Genomic DNA, 23091 nt, shown 5'->3' with positions numbered 1-23091 from the left:
TATAAGATATGGGTGATAACAGAAGGGTCAATGAGATAACAAACATAGCAAAACATGTAAATCTCAGTTGCCTTCTGTGTTATGTGAATTGGATGAATGTACCCTTCGACTTGATACACAGCTTTTGCACATAAATTTGTGTTTGAAAAAGAGTAAACCCGTCTAGTCTTGTTTTTCCTTTTTCAGTAAGGTTTTCATGATTGATTAATGTGATTATAATAGGGATTTGTTTTTAAAAAAGATATTGAATTCAAAATAAGCCACTAATTAGGGCTTATCACAATTAATTTCTGAATTTACCAAAGACATTTTGCAAATGAATCCCTTGTAGGCACCTTTACCTAATATACTATTAGCTTGCAGAAACCTCCAAGGGCTTATTGGGTTTCCCATTTCTTTGTTCAATACTACTACGTATGGCACCTTCGCGCGGAGGCAGCACTCTAAATACACTCACGCTAGGTGCTTTTCAACAGAGGAAAATCTAGCAGTTATCAAGGAATGCTGGCACTGTTTGGATTGAAGCTGTGAATGGAGAACTTTCTGCACGGCAGTGCGCTGGCACTGTGCTATGATTCCTAGCAGGCCATGAACTCTTGTGTGACCCAGAGAGATAGCGGCTATCTTGGTCTACCGGGTATAGTTCTCCATATGCTTCACAATGTCCTTTGCTAGGGAATTATGCTACATTTTTGCTGTATCCAGCATTTTGCTACATGCATTACAAATTTCTTTGCGAAGACTTGTTACATCTCGAAGGATTGTTTTGAATAGACAATAGATTACACTGAAGTATCCAGCATTTATGTTGTTGATTAAAACTAACTTGGAACTATTCACTTATATAAAAATTAGAGCTATTAAACTGGGGTAATGTTTGCTAGGTTACCCTGTGAAGGAACAAGGAGGACTCCTGAAGTGGATTGTTATTTATGTGTTTATGAATGTCTTGTATAGAGTATCAAAGTGTCAATATGCATATGCAATTATCAGCATTAGGGACCAACAGGATATCAACAGTTTCTACAGAAGTCAAGTAAAACCTATCTCATCTCCTGCCACAAAGTGTGTACTGACAAATTTTGAGGTAGGTATCTTGAATGTAGGTAGAAATACTAGAGCATATGTATATTTGAAATTCTCACCTTTGGTATGTTTAGTTTTCAGGAACTACCCTTCTAACATCAAAGAACAGAGCATTGGCTCCATAGAGATTGTGCTCAGGTATATCAATTCACAATTGAAGTTATGCTTACTTCTCTGAATGTCATTTACTTAACATACATTTTGTCTTGAAGGTGTTGCTCGGATATGATTTTACCTTAACTAAATGAAAAGGCAAGAGGAGTTTGGCAAAACAGGATCAAGATGATTTAATTAAAATCAGCGACGTAGAGAGTCTCAGAGTGTGTCTGAAGAAAGAATCATTTTACAGACGTTTGGGCCGCACATATATACATTTCGTGAGGTACAATAAAACAATTCTGCATTCGTGAAAAAGCATCTCAGTCATAAATTTAACAAGTTTGGGCATCTGATAAGGACACAGATGGCTCTTGACGTCTGGCAGAGCTAGTGTGGGTGAGTGTGTATGTGTCCAGATGTCCGGTGTGGGGAGCGCATGGTCACTACATGTGGTATGCATGTTGTCTCCTAATTGGATGAGTGCTCCTATTTACATGTCGCATCTACCCTTGTGGTATTTTTGAGGAATGCGTACATTTGGGCAGACAGGTTTTATTAAGGCCAATTTCCTCTGACCTGTTTGTGGTGCAACTATCTATCTGTGGGATCGATCAGAGTTTTCTGTGGGTGCGTGTTTGACTCTATGCTAAGTGAGACCCCACCTGCAACCTGTCACACTATAGGAATGGATTGGGGTTGCAGGACCTGTCTGACCACGTATCTTTGACTCAGGGTTGATGGAGAGGTCACCTTGGATGAATCAGACAGAAATGAAATGAGTTCATTAGAACTGAAAGTAATATGGAAGTCACTGATAGCATTTTTACCAACATTCTCAACATCGCGCGTAGTTATCACAGCGTTCATCAACATTGTCTTTACTGATATTGACATAGTTTTGCCTGTCAGGCATTCCTGCATGTACAGGTAGTTCCACTTTAGACCCCCCCTCCATACCGAATGAGGTGGACCCATGCTCACTACGCCAGCAGATTCAAGCTAACCTGGCTGATGAGGGGTGATACCCTGAAACCTGTACCAGGATGCTTGTTCCTGGTGTAGGGAAGACCCGGCCTGGCAGTTCAAGCTGTAGTGTTCCAATGGGGAGCAGGGGCAAGACTGATTTGTATATGGCTGGGTCTAATGGTGTGGCGTGCAAAAGTTCGATGGATTTATCTCAGATCTGTGACTGGGGTTGAATGTTTGATTTGTTCAGCATTCTGTCCATCATCTGTTCTTTTGCATTTGTCACTCTAAGTGGGAAAGGTATACCCAGTCATGGGTACCTTGCTCGCTACGCCAACAGATTCAAGCTAGCCTGGTTGATGAGGGGTGGTACCCCAAAATCGGTCCCAGGATGCTTGTTTCTGGTCCAGAGAGGACCTGACCTGGCCTGGCAGTTCGGGCTTGACTTTTTCCATGGGCAGCAGGGTCGAGACTGATTTCTATATGGCTGAGTCTAAACTGGAAAGGTGTGGCATGCAAAAAAGTGATTGATTTAACCCAGATTGGTGACCTGGGGTGAATGCTCGATTTGTTCATCTGTTCTTTTTGCATTTGTCACCCTAAGTGGGAAGGGTATTCCCTGATGTGGGTCCTGTGCTCGCTACACCATCAGATTCAAGCTAGCCTGGCTGATGAGGGGGATAACCTGAAACCAGTCCCAGGATGCTTGTCTCTGGTCCAGGAAGGACCTGGCAGTTCGGACTTGACTGTACCCATGAGGAGCAGGGTCAAGACTCATTTGCATGTGGCTGGGTCTAAACTGGAATGGTGTGGCACACAAAAAAAAGAATTGCATTAACCTTGATGTATGGCTAGGGGAGAATGTTTGATTTGTTAAGCATTCCGTCCATCATATGTTCTTTTTGCACCTTTCGGTCGAGCAGACCAGTAGATGACAAAAAGGCTGCATGAAGGCCTCACCCTCGTCTCTGGCTGCTATCTCTCTAGGGGTTGGTCTGCCTGACCAGTGGGTCGGAGCGGTGGATGTCATTGTCATTGCTCTCCTCGTACACGCGTAAAGGTGCCATGCTGTTCCTTCTGTGTTTCAATTGTGTCCCTGTCAGGCTAGCCAGACTAATTATTTCCTGTCCAGCCCCCCACCCGTGTAGACGGCCAGGTGAAGAGTGTTTCTGTTAGAGGCCTTCATCCTGCCTCATCCATGGGCTTATCTGTATGTGAGACCCAAGACCTATCTCCCGTTCCTTCCGGGGAGGGGGAGTAGTTTCCTCTCCTTGCTGGGCTTCCCAGGCAAGAGCTCTCTCTTTTTCTCTCTCTATCCTTAACTCACACCTTTCCTCTAACTCCCACCTAGGTTGCCTCCTTCACTCAGTGCTGCGTGCTGTTCTTCTAGGCAATGTCTTGGCCTCACACTCACTCCATGATGCTTCCTCCATACCATAGGCCTGCCTTGTTGGAGAATAGCCCACGGCTTTCTCTTCGGAGTTGGATTTTGGAGGACTGTTGCTCCTGTCCTCCCCTCCAATGGTGGAACCCCCTTCTAAGAGGGCCACATATTTCCTTCTGATCTTAGGGTGCCCGGTGGGGTAATCAGGATCATGTGCTCCCTGTTTGGTTCGGACCTGACAGGCTGCGACCGATGGGTGGGGGGTCAAACCCAGAGGGAGCCTGGCACTGGATGGAGCTGGGACTGACTACGTCTCTGGCTGGTTGGTCCCTTCCCCCCCAGGTCTGATGGCGTGATGCTCCAGGGGAGGTCCACCAGCCCTCCTGACCGGTGGATTGGTGTACCCCAGTGCAGGGGTGGCTGGGATGGCCGACATCAGCGACAGCACATCCCTGCTGGTGTATGGTGGGAGAAGTGCAGATGCCTTGCTTACAGGCTTGGGGATAATCTTGTAGGACGGAACCACCATGAAGGTGACCCATAGTTCTAGTAAGGCCTCTCTCTTTGCCCTTTTCTGTCCAGCATACCTGGTCTGTATGTGAGTCGTTGTGTGTTCCATGATGTTGGTATGGACTATTCCCCCCTCAGGCCAGAGAAATGCGTGTCACTCGCGCCAATGTTTCCCTATTTTCTGGGCCAGTGTGGGGGACCTAGCTTGCACATGTTAATTGTTTTGATATTTGTGAATGGTTACGAATTCCACTGTACTTGTGGGAAAGATTGTGTACAAGGAAGATACCAAAAACAATCTACTGGTTACAGGCTCTACAAATCTGATGCATTGGGGTAAAGGAACATTTAACAATAAACAAAGACAAATGCAGTGAAACAGTAAAAACCTGTAAAAAGTGCAATTGGTAGTTCAGAACAATACAAGTAGATTTTCAGCAGTAAACTAGCAAATGTGAAATTCTGATTTGGGAAGATATGGTTATTATTTCATAATGCATAGACTCACTAACCTCACATCACATTTAAACATGGATAAATAGTGCAAAAAAAAATTCACAGCACCACAATATCAAATAGATGCATAAACGGAAAAATCTAAAAGAGACTAAAAGAGAAAATGTTGACAGAAAAAACGTATTATTTTGTTCAAAAGCATACCCCATACTTGCGTCTACAGTCCGAGGGGATCCCCCGTAACATGCAGAGCTAAGTGGGCCTGATACTCTCGGCTTGGTGGACAAAAAGAAAAGCAAGCGGAGAAAAAGGAATCACCTGACAATTATCAGCCCTCTGTGGCCAGACACCCTAATTACACCCTATATCACAGCCAGGGGGTGTGCGTACTGTCTGCCTATCACCCTGTGGTCAAAGCAAATAAAGAAGTAACTAACATCTCACTTCTTTCAGGCACTGCCAGTGTTGAGAAACCGACAGTCCCAAATAAAAACAATTTGACAAAAAAAATAGGATCAAGGCGGGAGCACTCACTATATGACACCCAGGGCCTATGCATACTTTTGTAGCCCCAAACTGACACCCAGAGGCAGGGCATACCACTGTACCATGCTCAAATGTCCAGATAGCCCCTAACTTATACCCAGAGATAGAGCGTACCCTGTATCCCGCCCAAAGGTCCAGGTGACCCTAACTGACACCCAGAGACGAAACATACCCTGTGTCTCCCACAGTTGTCCCAAACCTGTAGCCGCCATCGCCCTCTCTAGCGTGCTGACAGGGGAAAATCAAAGATGACCTACTCACACTTCCTAGTTTGCCACACGCCACCTATTGGAACTAAGGATCAGATGTAGCCTCTTACCCTGTGATGGCTGTCTCCGGACGGACCTTCACCAAGCAGATTCAGCAGAACTTCTAATCAATTATGGCTTCTGCTTAGCGATCTTGTTTGTGCAAATATGAATCAGTTCGGGCGCGGTTCCTTGTTCTTCTGCAGTAGTTGGGCTCCATAAACTAATTTCTGCTGGCTGGCTTGCCAAAATGTTGCTTGGATATGATTTTATCTTAAATTAATGAAAAGATATGAGGAGTTTGGCAAAACAGGAACAGGTTGGTTTAATTAAACAAAGCAGCTGGAAGAGACTCAACAGAGTGCGTCAGAAGTTTGGGCTGCACATACATACATTTCGTAAGTTACAATAATACAATTCTGCATTCTTGAAAAAGCATCTCAGTTGTATATTTAACAAGTTTGGGTGTCTGAAAAGGATACAGATGGCTCTTGGCCTCGGGGAGAGCTAGTGTGGGCCAGTGCGTATGTTTCCAGATGTCAGGTGTGGGGAGCGTGTGATCACTACGTGTAGTGTGCATGTCGTGTCCTGATTGGCTGAGTGTTCCTATCTACAGGTGGCATCTAGTTTTGTGTTATTTGTGGGGAACACACGCCTTTCCCCAAATCAGTTTTATTGGGGCCAATTTCCTTATACCTGTTTGTTGTGCAATTATCTATCTGTGGGATCGATCAAGGTTTTCCCTGGATGCTCCTTTGTCTCTAGGCTAAGTGAGACCCCACCTGTGACCTGTCACTAAATAGGCGTGGGTTAGGGGCACAGGACTTGTCTGACCATGTATCACTAAGGGGCCGATTCCGATCTCGTTGGGAAAGCCCTCAGTCCGAGTCGGATCCGGAGGGTTTTCCGACTGAGCCGTGCCCCTGGAGTCCGACCGAGCGAGTACGATGCAGCCATATGCTGACAGACTCGGTTGCTCGGACTCCCATTGAAGTCAATGGGAGCCGGTCATACGACGCGTACACGGGCTGCCATTGACTGAATGGGTACGTTGTGAACAAGGGTGCCCCCTGTAGTGTATACGCGTTGGTGCCATCCGCACCGTACATGCATGTGTAGGGGGCACCCTTGGGTCTCCCCCTGTGACTGATTCATAAGGCTACAGGTGCAGTGGGGCCCCGTACAGCCCCCCAAAGGCAGCTTCCCGGACGTGTTGCGAGTCGGAGGTTGCGGCTCTATCCGCCTGTCCAACTCGTGCATTGTACTCGCTCGGTCGTGAAACTTCTCCATTGCGCGGTACGATTCGTGTCCGTACAGGTCGTACGGAGCGGTTCAGAACCGGATACTGGTCGGTCAGCGCCTACGCGTTCATTCGCATAGTACTTGGATGTCCGGACTTGTGTACGGCTCGGTCAGAAAATAAGCATCCGAATCGGATCTGTTACTGACTAACCAGATTCGGAGGCCTTCTGAACGGGATCGGAATCAGCCCATAAGTCGTGGTTGATGAAGAGGTTGCCGCTGTCGGACCTGCACATATCATGGTATTCATTAACGTCGTATTCACCGATTCCAACACATGGTTTCTCTACATTCCACAGACCTCATTGACTAGCTAAGTGGCAAGGCAGAAGGGTTGGTGTCTAATGTCTCTGTTTTCTCTCTTATCAAATTGCCCTATCCCCACTTCTACCATTGGCCTTCGTAACTCTGCCTGTTTGGTCACTGGAGTAGGTAGTGAAAGACAGAAAAGAGTATTGCTTCAGTTGAATGCTGCACAAACGTTTAGTGCAAACTGCCAAGTAGGTCTGAAAGGTAGGTATGTTAGATAGATATGGTAGATATGTTAGGATACGTATAATTGCCAGGTATCTCAGGCGTGGTAGGTAAGTACGTCAGGTGGGCTAGGTATTGTAGTTTAGTCATGTTAGATTAGCTATGGTAGGTTAGTTATGTTAAGTATGATAGGTTAGGCAAGGTAGGTGGGTGTAGTAGAAAGGAGGTAGATGTGGTAGTTAGGTATGGCAGATAGATATGGTAGTTTAAGTGTGGTAGGTTAGGTATGGTTTGAGTATGGCATGAATGTTAGGCATGCTATGCAATATATGGTACATTAGGTTTGTATGGTACGATAGCTAGCTATGTAGTTATGGCATGGTAGGGATGGCAGCTTAGGTACAGTAGGTTACCTATGAAGCATATGGTAGCAAGTATGCTTGGTATGGTTGATTTGGTACGTCAAGCAGGCATGAATGATAGGTTGGTGTTGTTGCCATGATATATAGGTATAGTAAGCGAGAATGTAGATTAGGTATGATAGATATGGTAGGTTAGGTGTGGTACGTAGGTATGGTAGTTATGTATAGCCAGTAGGTATGACAGGTCGATATGGTAGGTTAAGAATGGTAGATATCATGTATATTTTTTTTTATTGTTTATGTAATTATTGTTACCCAAACAATAGAAAAGATACCCATGAAATGTGATATCATGTAATTTTAAGTTATTTATATTTTTATTTTTATTGTGAAATATTCATTTATAGTGTTGTAGCGGGTTGTGAGGTTTGTAGGGATACAGGGTGGGGGGTTAATTTACCATAATTAATTTATGATATTTTTAAATTAATATTAATAATTTATTTGATTATTAAATATGTAAATTGTGCAAGTATGTTGTTTTAAGTTATATTTTAGGTGGGGGTTGTTGTGTTTGTAGCGCTATAGGGTGGGAAGTTAATTAAATAATTGGTTATTTATTAATACATTATTAATTAATTAATTGTTAATTAATAGTGTAATTATTACAATTTTTTAAGATATATTTTAGGTGCGGTTGTTGGAATTTGTATGGGTATAGGGTGGGAAGGTAATTAAATAATTGATTGATAATTAATTATTGATAACTTATTAATTATTGTGGCACATATGTGTAGGTGACCCCAAAACATCCAGGGTTCTTTTATCCAACCCCAACCACTTACATTCTTCTATCCGGATATACTGCCTGCCCAGGAGCAAGAACGTTGGACATTGGTAGGCAGGAGAGGGAATTGGGTTGGCCAAGGGCTTAGCGGGGACCCCCGTCCCTTGTTCCTCCCTGCTTTGACTATCTCCCCACATATAATAGGTTCAGTTCCTTAGATATGGTGGATTGACCACCCACTCGGGGGGGTGGCGTAGCCCTGCACCAAACCCTTCCTTGCATCCCCCCTCTGCTTTCTGACACTTCGATTGCGCAGTAGCATTATTCTACTCATTTAAATATGGACGGTCCTGTGGGGACTACCTGCCCTTTGCCCATCTTGGCTATGGTCAGCAATGCTCAAATTTCTATTCTCCCTTCCAATCCGCATTTGGAGCCATGTTCTGGTCCGGCCTGTAGCCCAGTTTCACAACCCACGACGGCTGCTTTGTCTCCCCTCAAGATTTTATCTTGGAATGTCGCGGGCCTAGCCACCAAATGGATCAACCCGGCCTGGAGCTCCTTTATTGGGGGCAAAGATATTTGCCTCCTTCAGGAGACCTGGGCAAGGGAAGATGTTTTCCATACTGGCTTCGCCACATTTTCAGTACATGCGACATGGGGGGGAAAAGGTCGCCCGTCCGGAGGATTAGCCACATGGGTGGCTATTGACTTGGGGTGCAAGGCCTCTATTTTTCCAACTGACTCAGAAGATATTTTAGCTGTATTGTTGGAATGGCCTAACCTCCATAATCTCCTTCTGGTCAATATCTATGCACGGCCAGTGAACACAGCACTGGAATCGTCCACCATCGCAAAGCTAGTGACGGTCCTGGAAGCAATTCCCGAGGACACCCCATTTATTATCGGTGGCGATCTAAATTGCCAGTATGAACCCCTCCCAGGCATACTGGAGGGGCTGACCTCGGACGAAGATCTCCTGTGGTCCATTCCCCCCCCACACGCCCCGGCCGTAAGAGCATACTCCCCCCTAGTTCTACAAATCACCTCCTTGTCCTTGAAATTTGGTCTTAGAGCCTGTAACGGAAGGCTAAAGTCAGACATTCCTTCCAGGTGCACATTTAATCGAAAGGGCAGCGAATCCCGTATAGACTATGTCATGGTTCCTTTGTCTTCATGGATATGTCTAAGGGATTTTAGTGTTATTGCCAGGGAGGACAGTGATCATAACGCCCTTGAACTAGTTTATGACCATCCTGGGATGGAGGCCAGAGGTACTCCAGGGACTCCTGTGGAGAACTATTTGGACATTGCTAATAATAGGCGCAGACTAAAATGGGAACACTTAGCCTCACACCAAGAGAAGCTCCCCTTACTATACGCACAGGTCATTCCTATTTTTGAAAAGCTTGAGGCACTTAAAATAGAGGAAGCTTCCCAGAATACTTTCATGCAATTGGGTCAGATCCATGAAGACCTGGTTAAACACCTTTTTGAATGCCTAACTCAAAAATCAAATAGGCTAGGCAGGAAAAGTCCCCTTCCCCTATGGTATAATAACACTTGCCGGAAGGCAAAAACCGAACTCTTGCTTTCTATTAAAGAGGGAAAGGATAAAGATGAAATCAGGGCAAGAAGAGCAGCCTACAAAATTCTGATTACTAATGCCAAGGGGCAATGGGAGCACGATAAGTGGGAAAGACTGACTACTTTTCTGGCCAGAGGAGACTCTCGCAAATTTTGGTGTTGTGTCAACTCCGGCCGAGAGGAGCTGGCTCCGGCCACGCTTTCAAACATATCACCAAAGGTCTGGCAAGACCATTTCCAGTCCCTTTATAAATCTCCACAGGATGCCCACAATAGTAAGACTCCCACTTTTCACCAAGGGGGGACGATGGAACTTTTTGGGGTCGGCGAGGTGCGTGCGGTTGTAGTTGGCCTGGCATCTGGAAAGGCTCCGGGGCCCGGTGACCTACTTAAACAGGAGCCGGATGTTTGGGCGCCCTATCTCACGATCCTTTTTAATGCTATCCTTGAAGGCATGGCTGTTCCTGGTAGTTGGCTGGGCGCAGAGATTGTCCCAATCTTTAAGAAGGGCTCCCCTCTGCTCCCGGCCAACTACAGACCTATTAGCCTTATTGATGTCCCCCAAAAGATCTTTGGTAGACTCATGTTAAACCGCCTCCAGGATTGGATCGAAGACAACGAGATTATGAGCCCGTACCAGGCAGGGTTCGAAAGGGGGATTTCGACTACTGACCAAATTTTTCGCCTGCACCTCATTTACTGGAAAACGGTTCTTTTCGAGGGCGGCAGTCTTTACACGATTTTCGTGGATCTGCGGGCCGCCTTCGATCTGGTCCCAAGAGACAAACTGTGGGCGGTCCTAGCGGACCTGGGGGTCCCGCCTGACATATTAACAACTTTGAAGAGACTGCACCAGGGGAATTTTGCCAGGGTAAGGTGTGGCAGGGGCGGCTCCCTGTCTGAGGCCTTCCCCGTTGACAGGGGGGTACGCCAGGGGTGCGTTCTTGCACCTACCCTCTTTTGCCTCTTTGTCATCGGGGTTATAAGCTTCCTAAATGAGCTGAACAACACCGATGCCCCTAAGCTAGATGGCAGCAGGGTTCCAGCAATTATGTTTGCGGATGATACCCTGCTGCTTTCTAAATCTCCCATGGGTCTGCAGAGAGTTCTAGATGGGTTTTTGTGTTTCTGTGCGGACCGTGGACTGGAGATCAATGCCGCAAAAACGAAATACATGATCTTCAATCCACCCCCCAGGACCCGAGCACCACCCTTTATAGGGACAGTTAGGCTAGAACGGGTATATACGTTCGAATACCTGGGGGTGGTATTAAATCAGTTCATGTCATGGGACCCCCATTTAACCAAGATGAACATGAAACTTTCCCAGCTTGTGGGGGGCATTGCAAGAATGGCGAAGGGACTAACGTACAGGCCGTTTGCGCCTCGCTTGCAAATTTACAAAACACAAGCAAGAGCATCAGTGACATATGGAGCTGAGCTATGGGATCATACCATGGGCCAGAAACTCCAAATCACGGAGAATGACTTTCTCAGACGTCTGACTGCTTTACCGAATAGCACCCCACTCATGCCGCTTAGATTGGATTTGGGCCTAAGACCAATTTCAGAGGTCCTCGGTCTTAAACCCTTGACCTTCTGGTGCAAACTTTGGTCGTCTCAGGATCTCCTGAAATACAGAGCTGAGCTGATGGAGATCTTACGGCTGTGCAAAAGTACTCAAATTCCATGGCTCAGCTATATCAAACGAATTTGTGAGGCACTCGGCAGACCGGAGCTATGGTCTGATCCGGCAACGGCCTGTCTCAAAGTTTCCCGCAGGTCTATCTCCAAAGATTACTATGACTACCACCTGAGTGTTGCCACTACAAGTGCCCGAGTGGGCTCTCAAACAGCATATTTCCTAGGCTTTAAAGACTTTTTCCAACTAGAGCTTATTTACGACGATATGGGCTCGCCCTTAACGAGGATACTCTTTATGCAATGGCGTTATAACACACTGCCATTAAGGGCCTACACATTCCGGTGGGCACATTCTAACCACACTGCTCATTGCCCCATATGTTTACTCCCTGAGGAAACGGATCTCCATATCATATTTTTTTGTCCGACCTATCGCAGAGCAAGGAGTTACTGGCTCAGGCCCCTCCTCAGCAATATGGGTTTTAGACATTATGCCCCCGCTTTCAGAATATTAAAAACAGATCTTTCCCCCCCAATAGTACTTGCGGTGGCAACATTTTTAACTTCCATGTGGTTTACTCGCATGCGCTATATCAAGTCTTTGCAAACGAGCTAATTGCCTGATGTTCTTAAAAATTTGCTGTTCATGGAATTTTATTGTTTTTTTATTGTATTGTATTTTAATGTTGTACTTTGTTATCTTTTATGGCCCTGGTGGCCGAAATAAAGATTTGTTGATGAATTATTGTTACTTAATGTAAATTGTGTAATAATTATTATATTTTTTTAATTTAAATTTTAGGTACAGGTTATTGAGTTTGTAGAGGTATTGGGTGGCAAGTCACTTAAATGATAACTGATTAATAATACATTATTTATTTTGTATAAATTAATTGTTAATTGTGAAAATTGTATAATTATAAGATTTTAAATGAGAAATATGTTAAATGTGCATTGCTAGGTATGTGGGACTATAGTGTGGGAATTTAATTAAATAATTATTAAAGAATATTTTTTCTTATATTATTTATTTTAAAAATGTATAATTATTTTAATTGTTTAGTAGTTTTTATGGTAAATATTTAATTTTAAGTTATTAGTTTTTATAATTTTATTAAATTAATACTTGTATTAAAATTAGGCCTGGGCCAAAATTCCGTTCCGTTCGCGGAAATTGCGATATTTTGGCATCTTCGCGTTCCGCGGAAAGCGCGAAAATGTCAAAATTTCCACATTCCGCAGCTTAGCGATAATTTGTTTCTTGCTCGCGCTGTAAAAAAGTACATTCTCGCGTTCGCGCGATCGCCTTACCTGAATCCCCGCGTTCGCCGACAAGTTTTCCCGACCCGGTCGCGTTCTCCACGAGATGTTGGATTGTTGGTAGCCATTTTGCGCTGTCTCGCGACAGTTCGCGGCCGCATTAACGTCATTTGTCGCGCGATCACGTCATTTGTCGCGCGATCACGTCTTTCTTCTCGCGATCATGCACCGCGCGAGTATGAGAAGATTGAGATCTCGAACACGTCATTCTGCATCGCGAGCGAGAGGGTGAGGACGCGGGCACGTCTAATCGAACGCGAACAGGAGAAAGAGACCCCGAACACGTCATATCCAACGCGACAGGGACAAAGAGAACGCGATCATGTCATTTTCGACACGCCGGCGGAAGTAATGTGAAGCTCGATAACTCGAACATGTAAAATTTTCAATTTGGAGAGGAATATCAGCTCTAGCAGCATGAAACCTTCTGCAAATGCTGATTTTGGATGAAAACAACTCCTTACATTGACATTTGGCTGTCCTTTTTTGTGCAAGGAGTCCTTTTTTTAAAAGGTGGAGAGAGGGAGGAAGTGACACAGAATCTCCAGCTTCCTGTTCCTGTCCAGCAGGCTCCTCCCAGTGCTTTGTCCATCTCCTGCTCATTCTGCCTTTGGATTTGGAGCTGGAAAGATCACTCTTTTTGTCTGCTGCATCATTGCAATTGGATTTGAGGATTTTTGGAATAGGATATTTTACAAGTAAGTGGTTGTTGTGTTTGTTTGATTGTGGGAATTGCGGTTGTTGTAACTACAATTTATTTTTGATAATTAATTATCATCATTCCTTTTTTATTTTTTTTATTTTGTGGGTAGTAGTAGTAGTAGGCCCGAGCTAACCATGGGCATGGCCTCATGGGTGTGTGTGTGCATGATGAAGCAACTGTTCCTTTTGTTGATTTTTGAATGTATTTCATTTTCAAGCAGGTCGGGCCTGGCTGGTGGCCATTTTGAAGCCTAGGCCTGCAAGCTTGCCTGGCCTTGTCTGCCAACAGGCCTGCTTTTTCATCCACTAGGATCAGAGCAGGTAGCCACAGCTTTATTAATCATGTGTTTTCTGTGTGGTCTGTTGAATTTAGACATCATTTAGGGCATGGATGGCATTGGATTGAGTTGGGGAAGTGTGTTTTTTGGGGTGGCCTTTCTGATGTTGTTGGGCCTGGCCATGTGGCTGGTGGCCATTTTGAAGCCTAGGCCTGCAAGCTTGTCTGGCCTTGTCTGCCAACAGGCCTGCTTTTTCATCCACTAGGATCAGAGCAGGTAGCCACAGCTTTATTAATCAAGTGTTTTCTGTGTGATCCGTTGAATATAGACATCATTTAGGGCATGGATGGCATTGGATTGAGTTGGGGAAGTGTGTTGTTTGGGGTGGCCTTTGTGATGTTGTTGGGCCTGGCCATGTGGCTGGTGGCCATTTTGAAGCCTAGGCCTGCAAGCTTGCCTGGCCTTGTCTGCCAACAGGCCTGCTTTTTCATCCACTAGGATCAGAGCAGGTAGCCACAGCTTTATTAATCAAGTGTTTTCTGTGTGGTCTGTTGAATTTAGACATCATTTAGGCATGGATGGCATTGGATTGAGTTGGGGAAGTGTGTTTTTTGGGGTGGCCTTTGTGATGTTGTTGGGCCTGGCCATGTGGCTGGTGGCCATTTTGAAGCCTAGGCCTGCAAGCTTGCCTGGCCTTGTCTGCCAACAGGCCTGCTTTTTCATCCACTAGGATCAGAGCAGGTAGCCACAGCTTTATTAATCAAGTGTTTTCTGTGTGGTCTGTTGAATTTAGACACCATTTAGGGCATGGATGGCATTGGATTGAGTTGGGGAAGTGTGTTTTTTGGGGTGGCCTTTGTGATGTTGTCGGGCCTGGCCATGTGGCTGGTGGCCATTTTGAAGCCTAGGCCTGCAAGCTTGCCTGGCCTTGTCTGCCAACAGGCCTGCTTTTTCATCCACTAGGATCAGAGCAGGCAGCCACAGCTTTATTAATCAAGTGTTTTCTGTGTGGTCTGTTGAATTTAGACATCATTTAGGGCATGGATGGCATTGGATTGAGTTGGGGAAGTGTGTTTTTTGGGGTGGCCTTTGTGATGTTGTTGGGCCTGGCCATGTGGCTGGTGGCCATTTTGAAGCCTAGGCCTGCAAGCTTGCCTGGCCTTGTCTGCCAACAGGCCTGCTTTTTCATCCACTAGGATCAGAGCAGGTAGCCACAGCTTTATTAATCAAGTGTTTTCTGTGTGGTCTGTTGAATTTAGACATCATTTAGGGCATGGATGGCATTGGATTGAGTTGGGGAAGTGTGTTTTTTGGGGTGGCCTTTGTGATGTTGTCGGGCCTGGCCATGTGGCTGGGGGCCATTTTGAAGCCTAGGCCTGCAAGCTTGCCTGGCCTTGTCTGCCAACAGGCCTGCTTTTTCATCCACTAGGATCAGAGCAGGTAGCCACAGCTTTATTAATCATGTGTTTTCTGTGTGGTCTGTTGAATTTAGACATCATTTAGGGCATGGATGGCATTGGATTGAGTTGGGGAAGTGTGTTTTTTGGGGTGGCCTTTCTGATGTTGTTGGGCCTGGCCATGTGGCTGGTGGCCATTTTGAAGCCTAGGCCTGCAAGCTTGTCTGGCCTTGTCTGCCAACAGGCCTGCTTTTTCATCCACTAGGATCAGAGCAGGTAGCCACAGCTTTATTAATCAAGTGTTTTCTGTGTGAACTGTTGAATATAGACATCATTTAGGGCATGGATGGCATTGGATTGAGTTGGGGAAGTGCGTTGTTTGGGGTGGCCTTTGTGATGTTGTTGGGCCTGGCCATGTGGCTGGTGGCCATTTTGAAGCCTAGGCCTGCAAGCTTGCCTGGCCTTGTCTGCCAACAGGCCTGCTTTTTCATCCACTAGGATCAGAGCAGGTAGCCACAGCTTTATTAATCAAGTGTTTTCTGTGTGGACTGTTGAATTTAGACATCATTTAGGCATGGATGGCATTGGATTGAGTTGGGGAAGTGTGTTTTTTGGGGTAGCCTTTGTGATGTTGTTGGGCCTGGCCATGTGGCTGGTGGCCATTTTGAAGCCTAGGCCTGCAAGCTTGCCTGGCCTTGTCTGCCAACAGGCCTGGTTTTTCATCCACTAGGATCAGAGGAGGTAGCCACAGCTTTATTAATCAAGTGTTTTCTGTGTGGTCTGTTGAATTTAGACATCATTTAGGGCATGGATGGCATTGGATTGAGTTGGGGAAGTGTGTTTTTTGGGGTGGCCTTTGTGATGTTGTCGGGCCTGGCCATGTGGCTGGTGGCCATTTTGAAGCCTAGGCCTGCAAGCTTGCCTGGCCTTGTCTGCCAACAGGCCTGCTTTTTCATCCACTAGGATCAGAGCAGGTAGCCACAGCTTTATTAATCAAGTGTTTTCTGTGTGGACTGTTGAATTTAGACATCATTTAGGGCATGGATGGCATTGGATTGAGTTGGGGAAGTGTGTTTTTTGGGGGTGGCCTTTGTGATGTTGTTGGGCCTGGCCATGTGGCTGGTGGCCATTTTGAAGCCTAGGCCTGCAAGCTTGCCTGGCCTTGTCTGCCAACAGGCCTGCTTTTTCATCCACTAGGATCAGAGCAGGTAGCCACAGCTTTATTAATCAAGTGTTTTCTGTGTGGACTGTTGAATTTAGACATCATTTAGGGCATGGATGGCATTGGATTGAGTTGGGGAAGTGTGTTTTTTGGGGTGGCCTTTCTGATGTTGGTTGTCTTAAAGACATGCTTTTGTTGTATGTGTCTGGTGTGTTGGTGTGCAATGCATGCACCCAGCAGACCTTTTTGGGGCCTGTGAATGTTCATATTTCCATTTTGTTGCATTAAAAAGGCAGAGCAGTGTGCTTTAGCATGCATCCTTTACCTGGCTTTTATAGGCCTTTTGTCAGCTCCTGGTGTTTCCCAGGCCCCTGGCTTGTTTGTGATTTGCGAGTGTCCATGTGGGTGGTGGCCATTTTTGGTGTTTTTTTGACTGCAAGTTATTAGTGTCCTGCTTTTGCCATAGGCCTGCATGGTTTTCCTATTGGCTATTTGGCTTACTGCTTTCATCCATCCACCCCCTTTGCCAGCAGCAGCTCCATGGATGCTGAGATGCTGAAATAATTTAATGGTCCACCCCACTTTCATTACATTTTTATTTTGGTGGTTATTATTAACTTTCCTATCCTTCCTGAGAGTGTAGTGTGTGGCTGTACACAGTAGTATAACATAGCTCTAGTGAAAATAAAAGTCATAAATGGCTAGACTATCTTTTGTTTGCACTAGTACAGTACTAAGTAACTGAACCACAACAACAAATGCAACATTTCACTGATGTTCTTCTCCTGTCTTATTTGCTTTTAGGTGCACAAAAGACAGAGTAGGAGGTGTCATCAGCATCACCCGGCTACCCGTTGTACTGCCAGCCAGACAGAAGTCCTGCTGCGCATCACGTCCACGTGTGACCAGAACTTGTTGTGCATCTGCATCCTGCCTGACATCTGAAGAAGATGGCCCCAAAGAAAGGTACCAGGTCCAGTACCAAGAAAGTTGCCGGTGAGAAGAAGGAACAGAAAAAGGAAGTGCCATTAACCACGACTGGTGGTGTGCCAGCCAATGTTTTTTTTGGCACCAAAGCGTTGTCCGGGAACCAAGCTGGGAGCAGCACAGCGGTCCAACTCCACCAACCTAGGCCCAAGGGCTTTAGTGTCGCAGAGGTAGCCAGTCTACTAACGAGCAGCGATGTTGAAGAAATGTCATTACCGCAAAGTAGTACACAATCAAGTTCAACGCAGGCGCAAACACAGCAGATCAGTGTGCAGCCACCACAACAACAACAGCAGCACCCGCCGCAACAAGAACCGCAGCACCCGCCGCAACAAGAACAGCAGCACCCGCCGCAACAAGAACAGCAGCAGCCGCTGCAACAAGAACAGCAGCAGCTGCCGCAACAGCCCACCATAGTAGTTGTTGCTCCTGACGTAGGGGCATTTCAGGAAATCGAGCTTCCTGCAGACAAAGTGGAGCAAAGTCAAACCACTGTTTCAGAAGATCTATTGTCTTCCAGACCACCAGCAAGGAAAAGGAGGCTTAGTCCATCATCTTCTTCTTCAAGCCCCGCTTCTGATGATCGTGATGACACTTGGGTCCCACCAGCTCGGTCTGAGAGTGATATACGCCACAAGACAATGCTTCTGAAAAGGAAGGTCCCAGAAAAACTTGGAGTTATGGAGGTAGATGTAGAAGAGGGGGGTGATGATGTTGATGAAGACGAGCCAGTCATCACGCACATTACTCCCGCCCCAAAGGGATTGGAGACCAACATTCTCACCCTATCCAGAAAGGCTGCTACTGAGCGGGATGTAGCACGGATCTCACCAACACAGGTTACACCACCACTACCTCCAGCTGCCATATTTTCCAAGGCCCGGCAGGGACCTACATCCAGCTCAACCATCTCATTAGGTAGTGGTAGTAAAAGTCACAGTGTAGGTGCACAGGGGCACACATTTTCAAACACCCCCTCTAGTTCATCTGGTGTTGAAAGTGGCACATCCAGCAGTGCCAGAAAGTTCTCCTCCCCAGTTTGGGACTTCTTTTCTGTTAGCCCCAAGGAGGAGAACGTTACTATATGCTCAATTTGTCGGCAAGGTGTTCGGCGTGGTAAGCTTGGAACAAACTATGGTACCGGAGGACAAGCAAGTCCTCTAAAAATACACCACACTATCGTGTGGGAGGATCACCTACTTAAGTTAAAAGAAAGTAGAAAAACTCAACCCATTGAAGTTGGTCGGGATGAATCAGAGAGCGATATTATTGTGGTGGCAGGTGAAGAAGAGGGAGGCATTTTTAGCCCTGTCCCCAGTAGTGCAGTAATGCCCACATCCTCCTCAGTAACATCAGAGTGGCACCGCAGTAAGAGCCATACTCAGAGTCTGGGTGAGACACCAAGGCGACCGGCGAGTACCTCAATGAGGCAATCTGTGTCGTTGAGCCGTAGTGGGTTAATGAAAACAGCACCACTAAGGAAAGTAAGCCAGCCTACCATTGAGAGCATGTTTAGGTTGGAGGGGCAGTTCCAACGCAACCACCCAACGGCACGATTGTACAATGCGAAGCTGGCTAAAATGTTAGCGCTGGACCTTCTTCCTTTTTCATTTGTGGAAGGGGTGAGTTTCCTTGAATTTGTGTCTGCCATCTGCCCGAAATGGAAAGTTCCCAGCCGGTCCTATTTCGCAAGAATTGCTGTTCCGGCACTACATCATGATGTGCTGGAATTGGTTGGACACGCTTTGCAGAAGAGTGCTGTGCACAATATCCACCTGACAACAGACATGTGGAGCAGTTGCCAAGCCACAGATTACATGTGCATCACTGCACACTGGATCTCTTTTGTGGGGGTTAAAGATAAACTATCTGCACAAGGTGTTGTTGACACAGCTGCGATTTTTGAAGGTACTCGGAAACATGCAACTGTAGCCATGTTCGCCATGGAGAAATCTCATACAGCTCAAAACATTTTACACGAGTTTCGCACCAAGGTTTTGGAATGGCTGCGGCCCAGAGGGCTTCGTATTGGTTTTGTTGCCACAGACAATGGCAGTAATGTACTTAAGGCCATGGAACTTGGTTCCTATTTCAGGGTTCCGTGTTTGGCGCACTGCATAAACATTATAGTTCAAGACTTTCTGAAAAAAGAACCCATAGTCAGCAATTTACTGGCCATCTGCCGAAGAATATGCACTCATTTCAGCCATTCTTTTAAAGCTCGGAAGCAGCTGAGGATCATCCAACGTGAACTTAGGATGCCAGTCAAGGCACTCATCCAGGAGGTGGCAACACGTTGGAACTCAACGTATTACATGCTTGATCGTCTGTTCGAACAGCACATGTCACTCCATGAATATGTCTGGAAAAGAAGAGGGGATGCTAGTGCTACTGTTAAAGGCATGATCGTTGACATGGAGCAATGGAGCCTAATTAAATGCCTGACTGAGATGCTTTCTCCTTTTGAGGTCTTCACACGTGAAGTCAGCAAGGAGGACTGTACAATGGGCCAAGCTATCCCATTATTGCAAATGCTGGAGTATGAGCTGAATAATGTGTCTGAATCATACAAAGGCGTAGAGGACAGAAGGCAAGCCCATGACTTGGTGGAGAGCTTATCCCGGCGCTTAACTGAAAATGTAAGGTCACAAAATAAAATTTTGTCACAAGAACATTACATTTGTGCCACAATTCTGGATCCACGTGCAAAATTGGGACTACTGAAGACATTCCTTGCTTTTTCCGACAATGATTTTGCCCGCTACAAAAGTTGTATAGCTGAAGCAGCCAGTAAGTTGGAAAACGAATGGCTGCTAATTAAAAGCCCGCAAGATCAACCCACAAGAAGTACTGATACTGAAGCAGGCCATGCAGAATCAAGTGCAACTTCGTCGGCTGAGGGCAGTGCGGTTGGCTCACAAGCACAACACTCACCATCACTATCGACTACAGAAACAATAACTGGATCATTAGGCCGAGTACAATCATTATCATTACAGGATTGGTATGTAAAGATGGGCCTTTGTAAGCACAGTGCTGATGCACAGAAAAAACAGCACAAAAGCTTACCAGCAGCAACCCTGAACATTAAGCGGATGGTCCAGGCCTATCTGGGCGACCCAACAGAGGTGTACGCTGATCAAAACCCATTGCAGTATTAGTATAGGAAAAGGTCTGAATGGCCACAGCTCAGCAGGCTGGCGATAAGCTATCTGGCTTGCCCTGTCGCAAGTGTCTCTTCCGAACGTGTTTTCAGTGCTGCTGGTTCCATTGTAACATTGAGAAGGACCAGTCTATCTCCCAAAAACGTGAAGAGGTTGACAATGATCAAAATGAATCAGCACTTCATACCACCGAATTACACAATACATGAATCAACGGAGGAAGATGAGGACAGCGGCTCAGGTGACGGAAGTATTGTGTCAGATGATTACCTACTACTGGCTGAACCCCCAGATTTTGAGGACGAGCTATACTTACCTGACAATTAGGCTTGCACTTACTGTCTTCCTCCCTTTTTTCCCCCTTTGTTTGTGTCTGTTGTTCCGGTTATAAACTTGTGAATCACAACCAATCCATTACCACCGTCTTCTACTCTTCTAATTTAATATACAAGTTTCAGGTGTCTGCTATTTGACAGTACAGTCCTCCGAATCCAGCTCCTCCGCTCCATCATACTGAATCTCCTGCTCAATTCCATTTCACTCATGAATGATGATTGGATGATGGTAACAACAAATTCAAACTTTCCTAGTCCTTCCAAAAGAAGTGGACCATGAATCAGATGACTACTATAGCTATCCTCCTTTCAGAGCCGAGAGAGACTGGCCATTAACTGAAAATAAGATGGAACAGGTAATGATTGATGCCATGCATTGGACGCAGAGTCGCAGACTGAATGATTTAGATTTTGTTGTGTTTATTGTGCATGAATTTATGTAATTGTGCACTGCCACTAATCAACTTTCTACAGAACACACTAATTTCCCCCTTCTTGCAAATAAGAAATTGGTACTTCTCCTGCAGCTTGGTGACCCATTGCTTTTAATTCAATACAGGAAGGGGACTCACTCAATCTGCGCAATGAGTATGATTGACACAACAGCACCGTCCATCATGATGATGGCGAACTAGACGGCCCGTTAACTTAAGATGAGAAGGAACAGGTAATGATGACAATTAATGGCATGCATTGGACACCCGACTCTAAGCTATTGGTCTTTATGTTTGCGTTGTTTGTTTGTTGTGCACAAAGTGATGTCAAAGTGTACTAGTAATCTATCTTTCTGTACACAATAAAGAATGACTCAAGTCAGTAATATTTATATTTCTACTCTTGTTGTGTCATAAAAATTTTACTTATACTGCAGGCCGATCTTCACAGTCAGTCAGTAAAAGTATCAGAGATGATGATGATTAAGTCAGGACTCAGGAGGACGTTTCATGAGTGGCATAAACGGAAAAGCCAAAAGGTAAACACGTCAACAACAACAACCACAGCAGACCCAAATGTCTGTGTAAAAGTGGAATAGAGTGTAGCGGTGGGATGACTGCAGTGCATTGATTTTACTAACTTAAACTGTAAAATGCTATGTTTGGAATGGATAATGTGCTTTGCGTTTGTCTAACTCTTTGAGTTTTAAGTGTTAACGTAGGATGTGCTAAATAAGCACTGTGGGCCTGCTCTCTCCTGTTACTGTTGAAGGTCAATGCTGGAAACAGACTAGAGTAGAGAATAGATGATGCATAGATGCCACCTCGGAAAGTGTTCTTGTTGCACTACACCATCACTTGTGCATTTGTTTTAACTTTCTTTCTCAATATCCCCTTTGGTTTTCAATCTACAATTACAGGCCAGGCCTTGCCCGAAACTTTGTAAAACATTACAATGCATATTAATTACCTTACCAATCAATCACCTTTTTTTTCCAGCCGGGCAGTGGCGAGTGGCGAGGCGACACACCCAAGATTGATGGACGAGAGGAGCAAGAGGAATGCCGAGATGCAAAAATCCAGTCCACATTTTTGACCAGGATAAGACAGTAACAGTATCCACTTTTATCTTCTTTTAAATAATTTGATTAATATCTTGTATACAATCTTTACAACAGTGTGTTCTTGGAGTTGTTATTATCAATCATCATTAGGTTTGCTCTGTGTAATTACGATTCTTCCCTAACAATATTTAAAATTTCTATTTGCTATCTGTTAAAGTATTAAGGCCGGCACAACAGAACAAGAACTAGAAGTGTATGTAATACGGGTCTCTCATCATCATGCATGCATTGCCTTTTTCTCCCTTAACATATGGATATGGTAGTCTTCAATGATTGTCGTTTGTTTGTCTATGTATGCATACTGTTTTTCTATGTCAAACCTTTCCCAAAAACCCCCTTCCCATCCATTCAACAAACCCTAACCCTCTTCCCCCGGGCTGTGTGACTTATTGTCGAGGTGTAACTAAATTAAATGTACACCAATACTTAATCACACACTTGCTGGGGCGGATGTGGTGAAAGCAACACTACTTCAATTTCAAGGCAGAGCGATGATCTTCTTCTGCTTGGCCACCCATGAGTAGGATATTTCAGAGGTTATTTTTTTTAACAAAGGAACATATACCTCAGCATGAATTGCCGCCATTAATTGGATTTGTTTCTTGTCATTCCTCATATACAGCACTAACTGTTAGGCTGTAGGCCTAGTCAAGTGACTCGACACAACTATAGTTTGTAACTCTGTCTAGTAGGCTATCCTCCTAACCACCATTCTGTTTTTTTGTCTAATATTTGAG

At 45.3% G+C, this 23091-nt stretch overlaps 1 protein-coding gene across 1 annotated transcript in view; it reads right to left on the bottom strand.

Moving 5' to 3' along the window:
- Positions 1-5565, bottom strand: part of LOC146862109 (uncharacterized) — a 165542-nt gene extending 159977 nt beyond the window's left edge. The window contains exon 1 of the transcript XR_014978096.1: positions 5367-5565. The gene's annotated coding sequence lies outside the window, so the exon portion shown is untranslated. The remainder of the gene's footprint in view (positions 1-5366) is intronic.
- Positions 5566-23091: the final 17526 nt, after the last annotated feature.

This window comes from Triturus cristatus, chromosome 2_2, assembly GCF_964204655.1.
Source record: "Triturus cristatus chromosome 2_2, aTriCri1.1, whole genome shotgun sequence".
NCBI classification, from domain to species: domain Eukaryota; kingdom Metazoa; phylum Chordata; class Amphibia; order Caudata; family Salamandridae; genus Triturus; species Triturus cristatus.
Note: the sequence above shows the minus strand (reverse complement) of the source record. Positions and strands in the feature narration are given on the sequence as shown.